This window comes from Thermobia domestica, chromosome 15 (genome assembly GCF_964235325.1).
Source record: "Thermobia domestica chromosome 15, izTheDome1.hap1.1, whole genome shotgun sequence".
Classification (NCBI taxonomy): Eukaryota; Metazoa; Arthropoda; class Insecta; order Zygentoma; family Lepismatidae; genus Thermobia; species Thermobia domestica.
Genome location: NC_137468.1, coordinates 145,631,144 through 145,647,561, shown reverse-complemented (window position 1 = coordinate 145,647,561; position 16,418 = coordinate 145,631,144). Strand labels below are relative to the sequence as shown.

Genomic DNA, 16,418 nt, shown 5'->3' with positions numbered 1-16,418 from the left:
TTTAAAAGGTGTAGGTTGGGAACCACTTCTCTAGTTAATACTGCAGCTGTACAGAAACTGAATTAAGGGTAGAGGCCATGGTGTTAAATTTCAAGGAGCGATATATTACGTATTTTGAAATTTTAGTGATTTTTTGCTTTCATTTTTTAATCTAACATTTGTTTCTTTTTATTTTTGCTTTAACATAACTGAATACGAATAAAGAGAGATTGTACAAAATTTTCTTTAGTCTGTGGACGTGAAATACTTAAATATGGCCGTGGCCATGGGCGCATGAAGAAAATTTTCTAGGGGATGGCTTGCTATATTACATTTGGTATTTTGTATTTTTATTAAGACAATATTAAGGAATTTAATACATTTTCTTGAGGCAGAGGGGGCTCGGGCTCCACCCTGCCCTCCCCTTTGGGTGCCATGGCCGTGGCCACAAGAAATCAGTTAATGTAATGAGCACGCTGCACGGATATTGTGCATATAAGATGTGTTGTTATTACAGCTACAAGGGTACAGATATACTTTAGGCGGAAATTATAAGCAGACGTACAGATGCTATTTGTAGATGATTATATTTTGCATGCATATTTTTGATGGTTAAGTTAGCTAACTAAAGACTAGTACAGACTTACTGTCCAGTATTAAAAAATTAGTAAAAAAGCGCAGTTGGTAGAAAAGGAAGGTAGAATACTTTACAAAATGCGACTTTATTTCGTCAACGCTTGAAATTGAATGCAGAAATTCATCCTTCGTTGTTGACAGTGAGTTTTTAATTCTTGTAGCAACAATTGGTTTTATGATTTAACGTTCATTTATACTTACTTCCAAAAATGCACCATACTGTTTGTTGTGGTATACATAATATTAAAATATCATAATTTCAACTTTTAAAAAGAACAAATCCATTTCATGATATAGTTTAGAATTTATTATGCAGTTCAAAATCTTTTGTTGTAGTGAATTCTGCCGATGGATTTTAAGCTTAAAATGTATAAAACGTTAATCATACCTGTTGTGATGTATGGTTGTGAAACATGATCACTTCAAGGGGAGAACGCAGACCGAAAATTTTTGACGAATGCAAGATGAATATTCGGACCCAAGAGGAACGAGAATGGAGATGGGGAAACTTCATAACGAGGAACTCATAATTTATATCGTTTGCCAAACATTATTAGGATCATCAAATCTTGGAGGCTTAGGTGGGCAGGTCATGTAGTCAGAAAGTAGGAACGCTTGCAAAGTCTTAACTAGAAGGCCAATCTAAAAATAACCATTAGGAAGACCAATTCGCAGATTGGAGGACAATATTAAGATGAATCTAGAATACAAAGTAGAAACAGAAGAGATAGGCATAGAAAGGAGAAACTTGTTGCAGTTGGCTAAGATTAGCTAAAAATAAGAAGTTAGTGGAAAGCACTTGTGAATGTGCCATTGAACTCTGACTGTAGTGAGTGGTTTTGAAACGTTAATTTAAATAAAATTAATAAAACACGTATAGAATACAAGAAAAATACATTTCATTTCATTAAGTTAACGAGAGTCTTCTGTGTCTCATTACGGTTTATTTCAGAATATCTCCCTGGCGTTTAGTTTCAATTGAGCGATTTAGTAAACTTGGAGAGGAAGGCGTCTTCTATAAAGTAGGTACGGGAGGTTAGTCCTATTTTCTTCCCGAGAATTTAATCCATGATCATGGCACAGAAGAAATATTGTAATTTATTCCTGTACTCTGCCAAACCAATCCAGTCTTGAGTGTTACTCGCACCTTTCTATAGCCTACATCATCATTCAATTTTGTTTATTACCAATCCAAAGGTTTTAAGTTTCCCAGCTAGGATACTGTGTGCAGTTCTGTTCAAGAATGTCCAGAAAGTCTTTTTCTCTTGAGAAGGTCATGTTTTCAAAATCGTTCGTATATAATCTCCACTGTATGTCTATAAGAGTAGAGCCACTGACTGACTCACTAAATTACTTATCAGCAGATCTCAAAAACTATCGGGTCAAAAACCTTAAACTTTTTGTGGAAATATCTACCCTTCTCCTTAGGGTTTAGATAAAATGAGTTCTGTGAAATACACATCCCATGGGGAGGGGTTTGATATTTTTTTCTATCAACAAGGTTTTCAAAACTATTCGATGTAGAATCCTGAAATGTGTACGTTTTCCTTACACTTTTGGTTATAAATAAGGTGAAGATTTGGGAATTCCATATCCTTAAACGGCATGATTGCTTAAATATATATATATATATATATATATATATATATATATATATATATATATATATATTTAATTTTTGGTGTACGTAATTTTCACTTCGATCAGTATCGAAGATGAATGGAACGCAGGAAGGTAGTGATTTTAAATATTAACAATGGTAACACGTGAAAGTATACGCTAGCTTTACCACTATACTCTGAAATAAACCGTAATTGGACACAGAAGGCTTTCGTTAACTAAATAAAATGTACTTTTCTTGTATTCCATCCGTGTTTTATTCATTTTATTTCAATTAACGTTTCAAAACCACTGACTACTTTATATGCCACATTAACAAGTGCTTTCCATTAACTTCTTATTTTTAGCTAATATTAGCCAACTGCAACCAGTTTCTACTTTGTATGCCTATCTCTTCTGCATCCTGTTTTTACTTTGTATCCTAGATTCATCTTAATATTGTCCTCCCATCTGCGAATAGGTCTTCCTAATGGTCGTTTTCAGATTGGCCTTCTAGTTAAGACTTTGCAAGCGTTCCTACTTTCTGGCTACATGACCTGTCCACCTAAGCCTCCAAGATTTGATGACCCTAACAATGTTTGGTATACTGCATAAATTATGTAGTTCCTCGTTATGAAGTTTCTCCGATCTTCATTTTCGTTTCTCTTGGGTCCGAATATTCGTCTTAGCATTTTATTCTCAAATACTTTCAGTTTTCGTTCTCCTCTTGAAGTATGTGACCATGTTTCAGAACCATACAACACAACAGGCACGATTATCGTTTTTATATATTTTTTATATATTTTATATATTTTTATATGTTTTATATGTTTTATCGTTCTGTGTCCCTGATCAGAATTCGCCACAACAAACGAGTTTGAACTGAATAATAGCGCCTAAACTATATCATGGAAAGTATTTGTTCTTTTTAAACATTGAAATTATACTAATTCAATCTTTCTTAAACCTGGAGAGGGAGGAGCTTTTCTCCTCAGGTCATTCCCTGTTATCATCACTTAGGCTACAAGACTGTATGTATTTTTCATTTCTACGTGTCAATTGTGTTCTGTATGTTAGAAATGACATGAGATCGAGTAACGACAATGAAATGGATAGTGGGTTCATGCCGTGAGCGAGATTCAAATTCGTAACAAAGAATTCTTGCGATCACCTTATAAGGCTAGACTTGGCGTCTGGCATAGTAATAACAACAATAGTATTAGTGCAACTAAAGCAATATTTTTATGTTTTGTAATTTAAACAAACGTATCTCAATATATCCCGATTTCTTTACAGAAAGAACTGAAATGGACCTTAGATTAATATTCAGTGCTATTGCTCTTTGTATATGGTTCACAGTTCAAACCTTGCCAGCAGGTGCCTCCTTTATAATGTTGTATATAATAAAGGAAATGTCAAGTGTAGTTTGGTATTTTCTAAATGTTGAACCGGGAGTGGTAGTAGATTTCATTCAGTTTCAGTGAAGAGATTAGAGTTCCGATTGGATGTGTCCTTGAGACGCTCAGTTGGTTGCAGGAAGCCGGTTTTCGCTACCAATTACCATTTTTATTCTGTAGTTATCAACATTAAAACCGGAAGTGATTAGTTTCTAGCACTTCCTGTTCTAAAACGAAATCTTTCAGTTTAACATTCCAAGATTATGTCTGTTAGGCTAAGGGAGACTAAGACAAGTAAATAATGATGGAAGATTTGGTAGAATGAGAAGGAAACAAGAGTATTCCTAGAAAATTCACGGACATAATGTTGTCCACTTCAAACTTGCTTGGTTAGGTTTCGAGCCTTGGACCGTATGCACCAGAGGTAAGCGCTCTAACACTGTCACCGTGTCCCCATTCCCGGTTGAAATACTGCACAGGGTTAAAACACATTATATATATATATATATATATATATATATATATATATATATATATATATATATATATATATATATATATTTGAATGGTAAATAAATTTTTAAAAAGTGCTTCATGTCATCTCTTATTTTTATTTTATTTTAATTAGTTTTATTTTGCTCTATGTAGTTCAATATTGAAGTATGAAATTGTAATGAATTTCTATCAATTCCGCTTTTATTAGAGACTTTAGAATTGAATGAATATTATTCTTGGGACGCTTAATCGATTCGAAATACCACCTCTCGTTATTAGCTTTTGATCTATAGTGATCAACGTTAAAATTGAAATAATTCATTTCTATCATTTTAGTTTTGAATATCACCGCTCATCAGCGAATTCCACTCCAAACATTTGATCTTTTACATCTTGGCCAAAATTGGTGAAATCCCAACAAGTTCTTGAGATTTTTATCCCCTGAACGTACAGACACACGAACGGACAGAGAGTATAAAGGAGTGCTGGTAAACTAAGCTTCATAACAAGCATAAATTACAGCCATAATTGATTCATAAAGAGTTTTCCAGAATCCCAGTTTAATTAAGCACAATATACTGTATCTACATAGCACAACATATCTATATCAACATATCAATTAGTCTCTATCAACAATATGCAAATTTACAGTAATAAGTGTGTTTTAGTCTAAAAGAATGTGCTGGTGATAAGGGACATTTTTTCCCTCACACTAAGCTTGTGCAGGATAAAATTGGTGTGAAATGCAAAATTGATCTTGCCTTTTTAATATTCCACAATCGTAACAAGCAATTCACCACTTAAAAAATTCACTACTCAAAACCACTCAATACATTAAAAACAAAACACTTTCTTTCACTTGAGTATAAACACGACACGCGACTTCATGAAAAAGTTTCGATAGCAAAGCTTCTCGCCACGCGATACTGCTGACCTCTAGCGTATACAACTCTAAAAGTCGATTAACAAGAGCACAGAGCTGCTGCGTTTTGTGCGCCGAATCAGCTGTAGCCTTCGTTGGGCTATGTATATCATCGTTGTATTTTATACGTTCGATTATGTCTGCGCGCAGGATTGCCAATATAGCTTGTATTAAACTAGACGTAATTCATTTGGATTATTAGTCGAGGGAGGAAAATTAACTAGTTGAGAATACTCCAAGAGCATTCCAGCACGAACTTAAAAAGAATTATTTTTTCTTATTAACTTCTACAGGTTTTATACCAATTGTTCTATGTACCTTATTATTATACTCATTAAACAATTCTTGTACTATATCTATCCATTTATGTTCCTTGAGTACTAAAGTTTTTCCATAAGAGAGTTTTCTTAAAACGTTCTACATGTTGTTTTACGAAGGCACATGCTCAAAACGGAGGGCTTAAAATTTAAAAAAAATCGCAACATATCATCTCTTTATGATTTATGGTTCCCGAGATATGGCTCCTTAAATCTCCTTAAATCTGAACATTTTTTAACAATACCTGGGAAGCAATCATCAGTTGGCCACTGGCCACCTGTTACTATTTGGTACCAAAATATTCGCCATTCTCTTAGGTGTCGATCAACACTAATATGATCTCTCAATGATTTGCGGTTCCCGAGATATGGCTCCTTAAAGCTTCCGAAATCGAAGCTTTTTGGGTAAATATCTCGGAAACTATAAAAGTGACGCGAAAAACTCCATTACTTCTTCGAGATTGTTTCCTGTGCTCTTACGAACGGTAGGCTCAAAATTAAAAAAAAAAAAAAAAAAAAATGGAAATAACAGACACACACACAGAAACAGAGAATTGAGAAACAAACTTTCTAAGTTCATTAAAAATTGCTTATGATTTGAGATTTAGCTTATTTGATTATGTTCTATCAGGACGCCTGAATATTTTTTTCATGAAGGAGGAAGGGAAAGCAACACATAGAGTAAGCGGGGGCAAAAAGCTGCAGTTTGTTTGAGTTGTGCTGGAGCAAAATGATATAACGGCAAAATAACGAATTTCGCACAGAAGTATAAGTGATCATTCCTCTATATTTTGAAGGTGCTAGAAAGCCTACCGAATTATTACTTAATAAGATACAGCAATTTAATAATAAAAAAGGATGAACAAATTCGGACTTTTACCAAAGTATAGGGGGCAAAAGTCCTATCGCAATGGGGCAAATATCCGCTGAAATACACGAAGTAGGAAATCGACATACAGGCATTTTTATTGAACTATTTTGCTTTCTAAAAGAATCTTAAGATGAACAAAGAGCATATAAAGCATGAAGTGATTCTTTTTATTAGAAAAAAAGTAGACTAAGCAAAAATATAAGTTTATCTCACTTGTGAAAAACTCAATAAACATACAGAGTATGAAGTTATTCCTCGTATTGATAAACTACAGGGTGGTCCATAAGACTTTGTACAGTGGATTATTTTGGAAACAAACATAAGTAAAGCAAATCTGACTAGTGGAGGGCGGACATAGGTAAAGGAACTACCGATTGATGCATGCGTGGTGAATGGCGGCCATCTTGGATCCATTTTTTTAAAAAATGGGAAGGAGGGCATGTGACACATCAATTAACACTGTTTGTTGCATGGGAATTCCGTCCGGCAAGCAGAAATGCATTATCATGTCCCGTTCCAAAGTTGTGATGTCCCAAAGTCCCACCTACAGGATGTGCTCCTCATGTTCTCGTCCATTGCAGCACACACCGGAGTTTCTTAATCCAGCCCTCCTAAACCGTAACAACACAGCTGGGGTAGTGCTATCACAGGCGTCCTGAATACGTCCATGTAGATGTGCAACATCCCGAATCTTCTGATACAACAGGTGTTTTAAGTGTCCCCATAAAAAAAATGAAGGGACTGAGGTCGGACGACCGGACTGGCCACTCCACAGGGCCTCGGCGACTTATCCACCGTCCAGGAAAATGCAGATCCAAGCATTCCCGCACAGTCATTGCATAGTGCGGTGATGTACCATCTTGGTGAAAATATCGCGGCAAGATGGCATCAGGGCGGAGAAGCAACGGAAACACCAACTCCTGTAACATATCCAGATATCGGACACCATTTAGAGTACCAGGAATGAATAAAGATCCTATGATCGACATGTTCCATATGCCACACCACACCATGATATGAGAAGGGGTAACCCTCTTGCAAGGATTTATCGCATGTGAATTTTCATGCGACCAATATCGCATGTTCTGGCGATTCACTTCCCCATCCAAATAAAAGTTTGCCTCGTCTGTGAAGAGAATGCTGGCTGGGAAATGCGGATCTCGGTCATATAGTAACAAAGCCCAATTCGCGAATTCCATGCGCCGGTCTGGGTCATCCTCTGAAAGGTTGTGGACAAGCTGCAGCTTGAAGGGATGCCACTTGTTCGTATGGAGAATCCTCATCATGGAAGCACGTGGTACGCCTGTTATTGCCTTGTGCTGCGCTTCGGACTTTTCACACTCGCAGCAAGCACCATTGTGGATGTTTCCTCAACTATCGCGGTTCGTAGGGAACCCGACCGCGGTATGTCGGCAACATTACCAGTTACACTGAATTTCCTAATGAAGTAGTTAACGGTGTTGTGGCTTATTGCAGGTCTTTCGGGGTGGCGCGCGTTGAAATCCTAGGCAATTACACGACTGCTTCTTTCCCCAGACATTAGGATGATCTCAATTCTTCCCTGCTTCGTTGTGCCATCTCGCTCTACCTGCAATGAAAAGAAAAACTGTCAAATTTGGGGCATTACGTCTTTCTTGCAGCATTAGTGCCATGTTGCTCTCCCTACAAAGAAACAGAACACCGTCAACTTTGGTGTGTCATAACTTTGGAACGGGACATGATAACGCATTTCTGCTTGCGGGACTGCATTCCCCTGCAAAAAAGTGTTAATTGATGTGTTACATGCCTATCTTCCCATTAAAAAAATAACCTGGATCCAAGATGGCCGCCATTCACCACGCATGCATCAATTAGGAGCTCCTTTACCCAAGTCCGCCCTCCGCTAGCCAGATTTGCTTTAATCATGTTTTTTTAATAATCCACAGTACTAAGACTTACGGACCACCCTGTAGAAAAAAAATATACAAAAATTCGTTATTGACAAGAATCAGAAAATAAACTACCACCACTCCCAGAAAAAATACACGTGTATTGTAAGTTCAGAGTCAACCATGGCACATTCGTCCAACCAAAGCGACAACGCATTTTTTCTTTTCTTTTTTTGACCTTATGAAAAAGATGTGGTATCTGTTTAAATTTAAACCATACTTTTTCGTAGTGTTCCTAATAGCAAAGGACAAATCTCTCTCAGCACCGGTGAACCAAATGACTTCAAGATCACTTTTCATACCTCAACAGATGGATTCAGCAATACAAACGGTATGTATTAGCACTACTCACTATTAATCCTAGGTTCTGTTTACACCGCTGAAATATGAGTAGTGCCATTGGTGCCATCGGTACACTAATCAGTGTTGAGGTGGCTTGCCCAAATTCAAAGATCAACCTCCATACAGGCCAACATAAGTTAAGCTAAAGAAAACCTACGTAGCAAACGAATTTAAATAGGTCTACTGTTTGAAACTGGGATTTAAATTGAAGAATAAAATTATTTACAAATTCGAGAGCTGGGGCAAAAGTCCGCATTCGGATTTTTGCCCCAGAAAAAATCGGACTTCTGCCCCATTCGCACATGTTTTAATTACAATGAAATGCTGACTTCATAACTGATACCGGGAAAAGGGGAAGTAGTGTATATTGTTACTGAAGAAGTGTTTTCTTATGAAACAGCATTAAAATAAATCCAACTTCTCCCACAGACTGTAGTACTATTTCCCATAAAACAAAATATTACTTAAAAGTAAGATAAAATATAACTTACCTCGTTGTATTAACAAATTTCACCGCACACCTTTACAAACATGAACAGTACACCGCCGCCATTTAATCTTTCTGCAGCATAAGCAATGTTGCAGAATTCCAAAATGTACCCCAAAACCCCAAAAAGGACTTTTGCCCCCTGCGGACTTTTGCCCCCGGACATTCTAAGCAATACACACAAAATTTAATTCACGTGTGCACATAACACATCATATAAAACAACAATTATTTACTCATATGTCCTTGTTAACTGCAGTAAATAAACTATAGTAATTTAGTATTAAGTATAAATATTTTAAGTATTATAGTATATGAGAGCAAATTTGCATGATTTGACATGCATTTTCAAAAACTGAATACTATTCTAAAATCCAGACGGGGGCTGCTGCCCTTCTTGCCTCTGTTGTAGGGCAGCCATGTGTATAATATTTTATTGCACGTATTGTTTCCACCTCGTACTGTAGTTGTTATTATTATTTTTCGTTGTTTATCTAGTTATCACATTGGCCCGGTATCAAGTAAAGGAATATACCGGTAGTAAATTAATATGCCCAAAAAGTTAAAAATAAATTCTATATTGAAGTATACCTTACACAGGTCCATGCATACTAACATTTTTTTTAACGTTCCACCATTATGCGCATAGGTTAAGGGAAACGGATGAGATGATCATAATGGTGGAATGAAGACAGTGGGAGAAGAAGGGAGAACTCCGGGGAAATCCAAGCATCTGGTGTTTGTTCACCACCAAACCCACTTGAGACGCCTTATATCGAACTGGGACCCCGAGCAATAGAGATGAATAGTCTACTACTGCGCCACCGCAGTTTTAAGTTTAACATCGCACAATTATGCCCTTATGCTACAGGAGATGAACATGAATAAATGAAATTGCACGATTCTTCACTGTAAAAAATGAGGTTTGAAATAACACAAAATGACTACCACTTTAGCGTGTTACTTGTGTGTCAATTCAGCATAGATTTTTTTGTTCGTCGTCCCGTTTAAAGGATTGTGCCCTTTCTTCGGGTAAGTGCTGTAACGTAGATCAATTGTTTCTATGGAAATGTAGGTGGTCTAAGGGTTGTCAACTTTATTATTTCTTTATTCATCATATTTATATTAAACATACTTGGATTGAAATGATTCCAGGAGGAAAAACATATATATAACCCAAGCAATAATAGGCTAATGGCTAGAAGTGAATATTGGCAATTATTACATAAACAAATTATGAGAAGAAAAGAAAGTTGAGGGCTGCAGTAAGAAAATGAACAAATGTAATGAATGGATGAAATGCAGTGCTTTGGACGTGACATCACAAGGTTATGTTAGTTCAGACGAATGAAGTTATCTTCTGTTCCTGGGGCGATTCAGGAACTGATGAAGACGGAGGAGGCCCTTGTTAATAGGAATTACTGTGCATATGATGGATAGATGTGAGATGAAAGTTCATGCGGTCGGTAGATTGTATAAATTTCGGGGTCCAATATGTCATCATCTAACTGTAAATGATATAATGTCATGAAGTGCTGTAGAGGGGTGTCAATTAAAGTTGGTGGTGCATCGTTGTCACGGTCGTAGCAGTTTATATCAAGTATCATAGGATGGGGCTGTGCCATACGTTTGCTGATATAACGTATACGAAGTTGTTCGAGGTGTGTTAATAATGGCGGAAAATCGATCATCTCATAAAGTAAACGTGTTGGATGCGGTAGGCTTATGCGGTATGCGAGGCGTATAGCATGGCGTTCTAGTATAGCAAGTTTCTGATAGAATTTTAATGGCGCAGATGCCCAGGCTGTATGTCCATAGGTTAATGTACTCCGCATGAAGGTTTTATATGTATTGAGAACGGTATGTGTCCCTAATCCCCAGGTTGGGCCCACTAATCGTTTGAGAAGATTAAGTCGATTTTGCGCTTGACCTATGAGTTTGGTGAAGTGTGGAGTCCAGGTAAGATGAGTGTCAAAAATGACACCGAGATACGTAATAGTACTTGAAACTGGAGTAGGCGTAAGATCAACCTGCAGGCAAAGTAGATTCGGGTTTCGATGCACTCGTTAACGGCGTCGACGTGGTAAGAAAACTATGGTTTGTGTTTTGGAAGAGTTAATATTTAACCTCCAAACATGACACCATCGCACAAATGCATGAATGGCTATTTGCATGGTTTTATTAAGTGATTGTACGATGCGGCCAGATGTGAAAAAAACAGTGTCGTCAGCAAACTGAAATATTGTGGTGTTATTCGGAATAACAAGATCAGCGACGTACAGTAAGTATAATAAAGAAGACAATGATGAGCCTTGTGGTACACCAGATTCCAGCAAGATAGGATGAGATAGCGTTCCATTGATTGAAATGTCAGCTAGTCGTCCTATTAAGAAGGAGTGTATGAAGCGGATGTACGAAGTTGGCAGGAGATAGTTACGGAGTTTATATAGTAAGCCAGGGTGCCAAACTTTGTCAAAAGCCTTTTGCAAATCAAATGTTACAAGGCAAGAAGGAAAACCTGTATTATATTTATTGTAAATAACTATGGTGAGACGGAATAATTGATTTTGAGTACTAAAATTTCTTCGAAATCCAGCTTGGTGTATTGTAAGAAGATTATGTGAGTGAAGATGGTCGTGCATGCGATGGACAAGGATTCTTTCCAAGATTTTGCAGAGACAACTAGTGAGGTGAATAGGACGATAGGATGTGACTTCTGGTAGAGGTTTCTTTGGTTTAGGAAAGAGAAGCACTTTTGAGTATTTCCAGTCGAGAAGTTAAACAGATAGCTGTGCTTCTATCGGTTTTCTTTATCTGTTATTCTTCTGTCTTAGCATATATGAACATAAGATGGCAGAACTGTTGCCTGTGTTACTGTTGTCAGACGATTCACAGGTTTACAACAATATTATTATAACCGATTACTGAAGATAAAGAACATTGTTCGTTACTTGGCAGAAGTTCCAAAGATATTTCGTAAAGCTCTGCTCATATTAAACGTTAAATACCAATGCAAATTCTCTTGGGTAGTAACTAGTTATCTTTGATATGCTCGGAAGGCTGTGTCTTTGTGCTGAATTAACACACAAGTAACACGCTAAAGTGGTAGTCATTTTGTGTTATTTCAACACCTCATTTTTTACAGTGTGAAATAAAATTTTAGTCCTCTATCACCGGAAACCAAACCCAAGATCGCATGCACCAAAGGCAGACGCGCTAGCCACTAGCCCGACTAGAAGGTCTCCGAGGCACTACAGCTGTTACAAACATAACAACAGTTTATTATCGGGTTATGATGGGAACACTTTGGCTCAGTGGTACAGGCTCACTTGTGGTACCAGGCAGGGACGTACACAGGAAATGAGTTCTGAGGGTCCGAATCCCCTCCCGAAACCTCGATTTTGCTGTAAATTTAGTCAAGTTTTAGGGGTAATTAAAAAATGTATAATTTATCCTCATATTGAATTTCAACGTCTGAAATGCTTTGGATCCCCCCCCAAATAAATTCACGCGTATGTCCCTGATGCGAGGAGAAGGATGCAGGCCGTGTGTACTTATGATGGACAACATATTGTCAGTGAGTTTCCTCCCGCATTCTTATTCCACCAATTTGTTAATAATCATTCAATTTAGTAATAATTCTCCTTTAGCCTAAATGACTTAATGGTAGAACATAAAACTAGAACATTCATTTATTGTGTGATATATTCTCCTGTTCTGATGATACAATCGAAATACAATTAATTTTGCCTTATCAGTCGCACATTAAAATTTCTTATCAGTAAGGATAAGCAAATAAATCTAATAAATAAGTGTAGTTTAAAAAATGACAGAAATATAAATTGTCTAATTCCTTTACCGATCTTCTATGTGAAGAGGTTAACAGAAGACCGTGAGGTATGAAAGTCTCTCAATATGTGGCAAGTGGCATATGAATAACGGAAAAACACCTATGATGATGGCATTCTTTCTAGTTCCTTTTGAAACTGTTTTACATGTTTAAAGTTTGTTTGGTTCGTTGCATTTTGAAGAGATTTTGGCGGTTTGACTTGGACTTTTACGAGTCTTATTAGCACTATTATTAACATTAAACATACATGAGACGTGAATCTACAGCTTAATTTGACACAAACTAAAGCCACTTTCTTACAAGGCTGTCTATAATCTTTATTATAAATTAACTATAAATGTTACAGTTTTGGAAGTATAGGGTTAAAGTTTATTTGTATGTTTTTCAATATTCAGATAGTTAACTAGTAGTCAATATTCAAGTAGAAAATTTAAATATTTAGGTAGTTAATTAGTATTTATTTTAGTTAATATAAGTTGAAAGAAATATAAAGATTTGTTAACAATGTATTATGTCTGTTAAGAATTTAAAATTATCACAACAATGGACATATTGAATTTTAATGAAAAGTATTCCTGATTGGTAGAGATAACAAATGATGTAATATTATTTATGATTTCAGTTGGAGAAGTAGTCTGAAGAAGGAAGTGTTACTTCCGAAACTGTAATATTTATAGTTAATTTATAATAAAGATTATAGACAGCCTTGCAAGAAAGTGGGTTTAGTTTGTGTTTAAGATGGGCACAAGGCCTTTTTATCATAATATCCAAGCTTAATTTGGGATCCGAATCATATTATGTACACTGGGAATCGGAATCAGATATCATAGTCCTGATGCACGTATACTGAAAAAATTCCTTGTCCGGACAGAGGTATATTGTACTGTACAAATATACGGGATACATAAGTTTACTACTGAAGTCTGTACGGAGCATATGTTATCCATATGCTACAGACGTACCGAATTTTTTTTCCCACTTAGCTGTTATGTCATGCCGCTTTAAAATATCTGCCATTTAACAGTCCTCCATAATTACAAACGTAGGGTAATTTTGGGTAATATGGGCAGAAAAATACAAAATGTAATATTACTTATATTCATCAATAGATAATATGACAGGAAATGTTACAGAAACATAGAGTGATACCTTACTTACCCTTTCATGGATTTTATGTTCACCAATATATAAGGGCATTGCGAGGAAATATTAAATACTAACCGTACTTCAAATGCCCATATTAACGGAAGTATATGTGTAATATGGGCAGGTAATTTGGATAATATGGGCAGGCGTACTGTTTGGTTATAATAATAATTGTTTTAACCAATTTGTTTTTAATCCATTATTCACGAAAAAAAATGCAAAAAATATGAAAAAGTAAGAAAACTAAATTACGAAACATGAAAATAATGAGAGATCAAAGCCACGATCTCAAACTACGCTCATATTTGGATACATTAGACACCACGTACAGTTGTTCTCTAATGAGCATTGTTTCACTGCAACGTCTGTATTATATCTTACATTTAACGCAGATAAAATCACCTCTAGACCCGGTACCAACGCACAACTCGTGATACCACACCGCACACATCTGACACTCAACCCGCCTTTCTCCATGTGTTCCAGAATAAAAATCAACGGCACAAATAAGACATTTCGATTAAACACTATTGCTTGTTGTTACTTTCTTCCCTTGTTTAGATGGCTGAAAACTTGCCTTCTCTTCCCGTTTTTTTCTTTCTAACAACTGATTCATTTATTTCCGCGTCGCTAGTAAGTTCTCTTGTGCATCGACGTCGAGAGTTCACTCTCCTGGCTGGGAGCTTTGTCTTCGGAACAGGAGAAATAGAACGAAGAATGTCTGGAAGACTTTGCTGTTGGTCCTTCACCAAACTTACCGACGAATCTGACGAACGTGATGAAAAAAGTGTTGTGGGAGGGAGCTGTTGTTGCTGTTGCCTCTGTAAGCCTTTGCTACATCGTTGTATGCCGGAAGGACCAGGAGTTCCATCAGGTTGTTGTGAAGGTTTCTGCATTGGAGCTTGTAGATCGTCTTGCAGAAGACTCTGCTTGAATACCACATTTCACGTGTTCTCCGAGGAAAGCCTTGTCTGGAATTGCATGTGGATTAAACGGCCAAATTCCTGTTGCAAGGAATTTATTGGTGGCATGCTGCTAAGAAAATAAATTAGTAAATTTCATAATTTTTCAGAAATATATATTTTCAAATATGCCTGTATTCTTTCATGATGAAGAATTTCTTAACTATGCGAATCCTTTCATTCGATTATCTCCAAAATGTACTTATCCTATGTTCAATGCATCTGCCCGTTTTATACAAAACGTATATGCTCATTTTGCCCGTAGTGATATTATTTAGTAAGTTGCAACACTGCAGCAAGAAACCATCGTGCGAGTTCCCTCCAATTTCGGATAACTATGATGCAATGTTCACAGATTACACTCACCAAGGTGATTTTTCTAACCAAACGTTTATTTCGCGTGAATCTCTTATTTGCAATGCCTTACATTTTACAAACAATAAAATAAACAATAGAAAATATGCAGATTGCCTCCATTTTTTCTTTCAAAATACCACGAACTTGAAGCCGAACACCACGACGCTGTCTCTTCGTTGTGCCAATACTCCACACAGTGTTCCCAACTATAAGGTTTCGTTTCTACCTAATTCCTCTTCCAGTGGTACTATGAAAAGCTTAGCTCTGCCCATATTATCGGACTGCCCATATTCCACAAAATAACCCTATACATAGTTTCATTTAGGGAGATCTCGACACTTTTAAGGTCTGACAAAGCTAGTGATCATACACGCACACGAAAAGAAACATTCAATACGTGGAACGTTAGTTTTGATTCTCAGTGACAAGTTGCATATACACAGAAGTTAATTTTGCCTTGCAAAGGAAGCAGAAGCCTCTAAATTAAATAGGCACATAAAGCTTTATTTAAGAAAAATATCAATCTCGTAAGATTCAGTAAGTTAAAAATAAGGTAGGCCCCTATATCGATAATATATGTTGATGAAAGGAGGCAAAGGATTGGTATTATGTTAGAGCATACCCTCTGTATGCATGTGTGTACCAGCTTTTGTTGATCAATGCATTTAGGGGATAAATCGACAGTGATTGTAGGGAGATTTTGACATGTAGTTCCTTTGTTATAAGACAAAAGTCATCAGACAAAAGGACTACCGTTTGGTTCATCTTCGGTTACATAACAAACACGCTTTCTCAGCTGCTGGGTAACTTAGTCCGGTATAAGACTAATGGTAAAGTAGCTTTGGTTTTAGATTAGCACAGTACATGTGGCAAAGATCCTGATATATTAAAGAAACCCTCTAATTCTCCCACTACACAAATACTCAAAATTCTCAATCCTTAATGTATCTTTCCTCCGCAGTTTGAAAGACAATTTCAACTTATCTTATGGCAACTTTGTTCGTAGGAACTCTGACAAAATGTGAAAGAACACTATGAGAAAGTTCTACGTTTTTACGTATATCACATTTATGTTTTTTCCCCTCTGTGTACCATAGCCATATAGCTACGAGGTAGTTCAATTTACTCGT

At 36.6% G+C, this 16,418-nt stretch overlaps 1 protein-coding gene across 1 annotated transcript in view; it reads right to left on the bottom strand.

Moving 5' to 3' along the window:
* The window catches only part of LOC145671914 (uncharacterized), a 611,327-nt gene extending 606,239 nt beyond the window's left edge, over positions 1–5,088 (bottom strand). The window contains exon 1 of the mRNA XM_081741123.1: positions 4,868–5,088. The gene's annotated coding sequence lies outside the window, so the exon portion shown is untranslated. The remainder of the gene's footprint in view (positions 1–4,867) is intronic.
* Between the last annotated feature and the right edge of the window lie 11,330 nt (positions 5,089–16,418).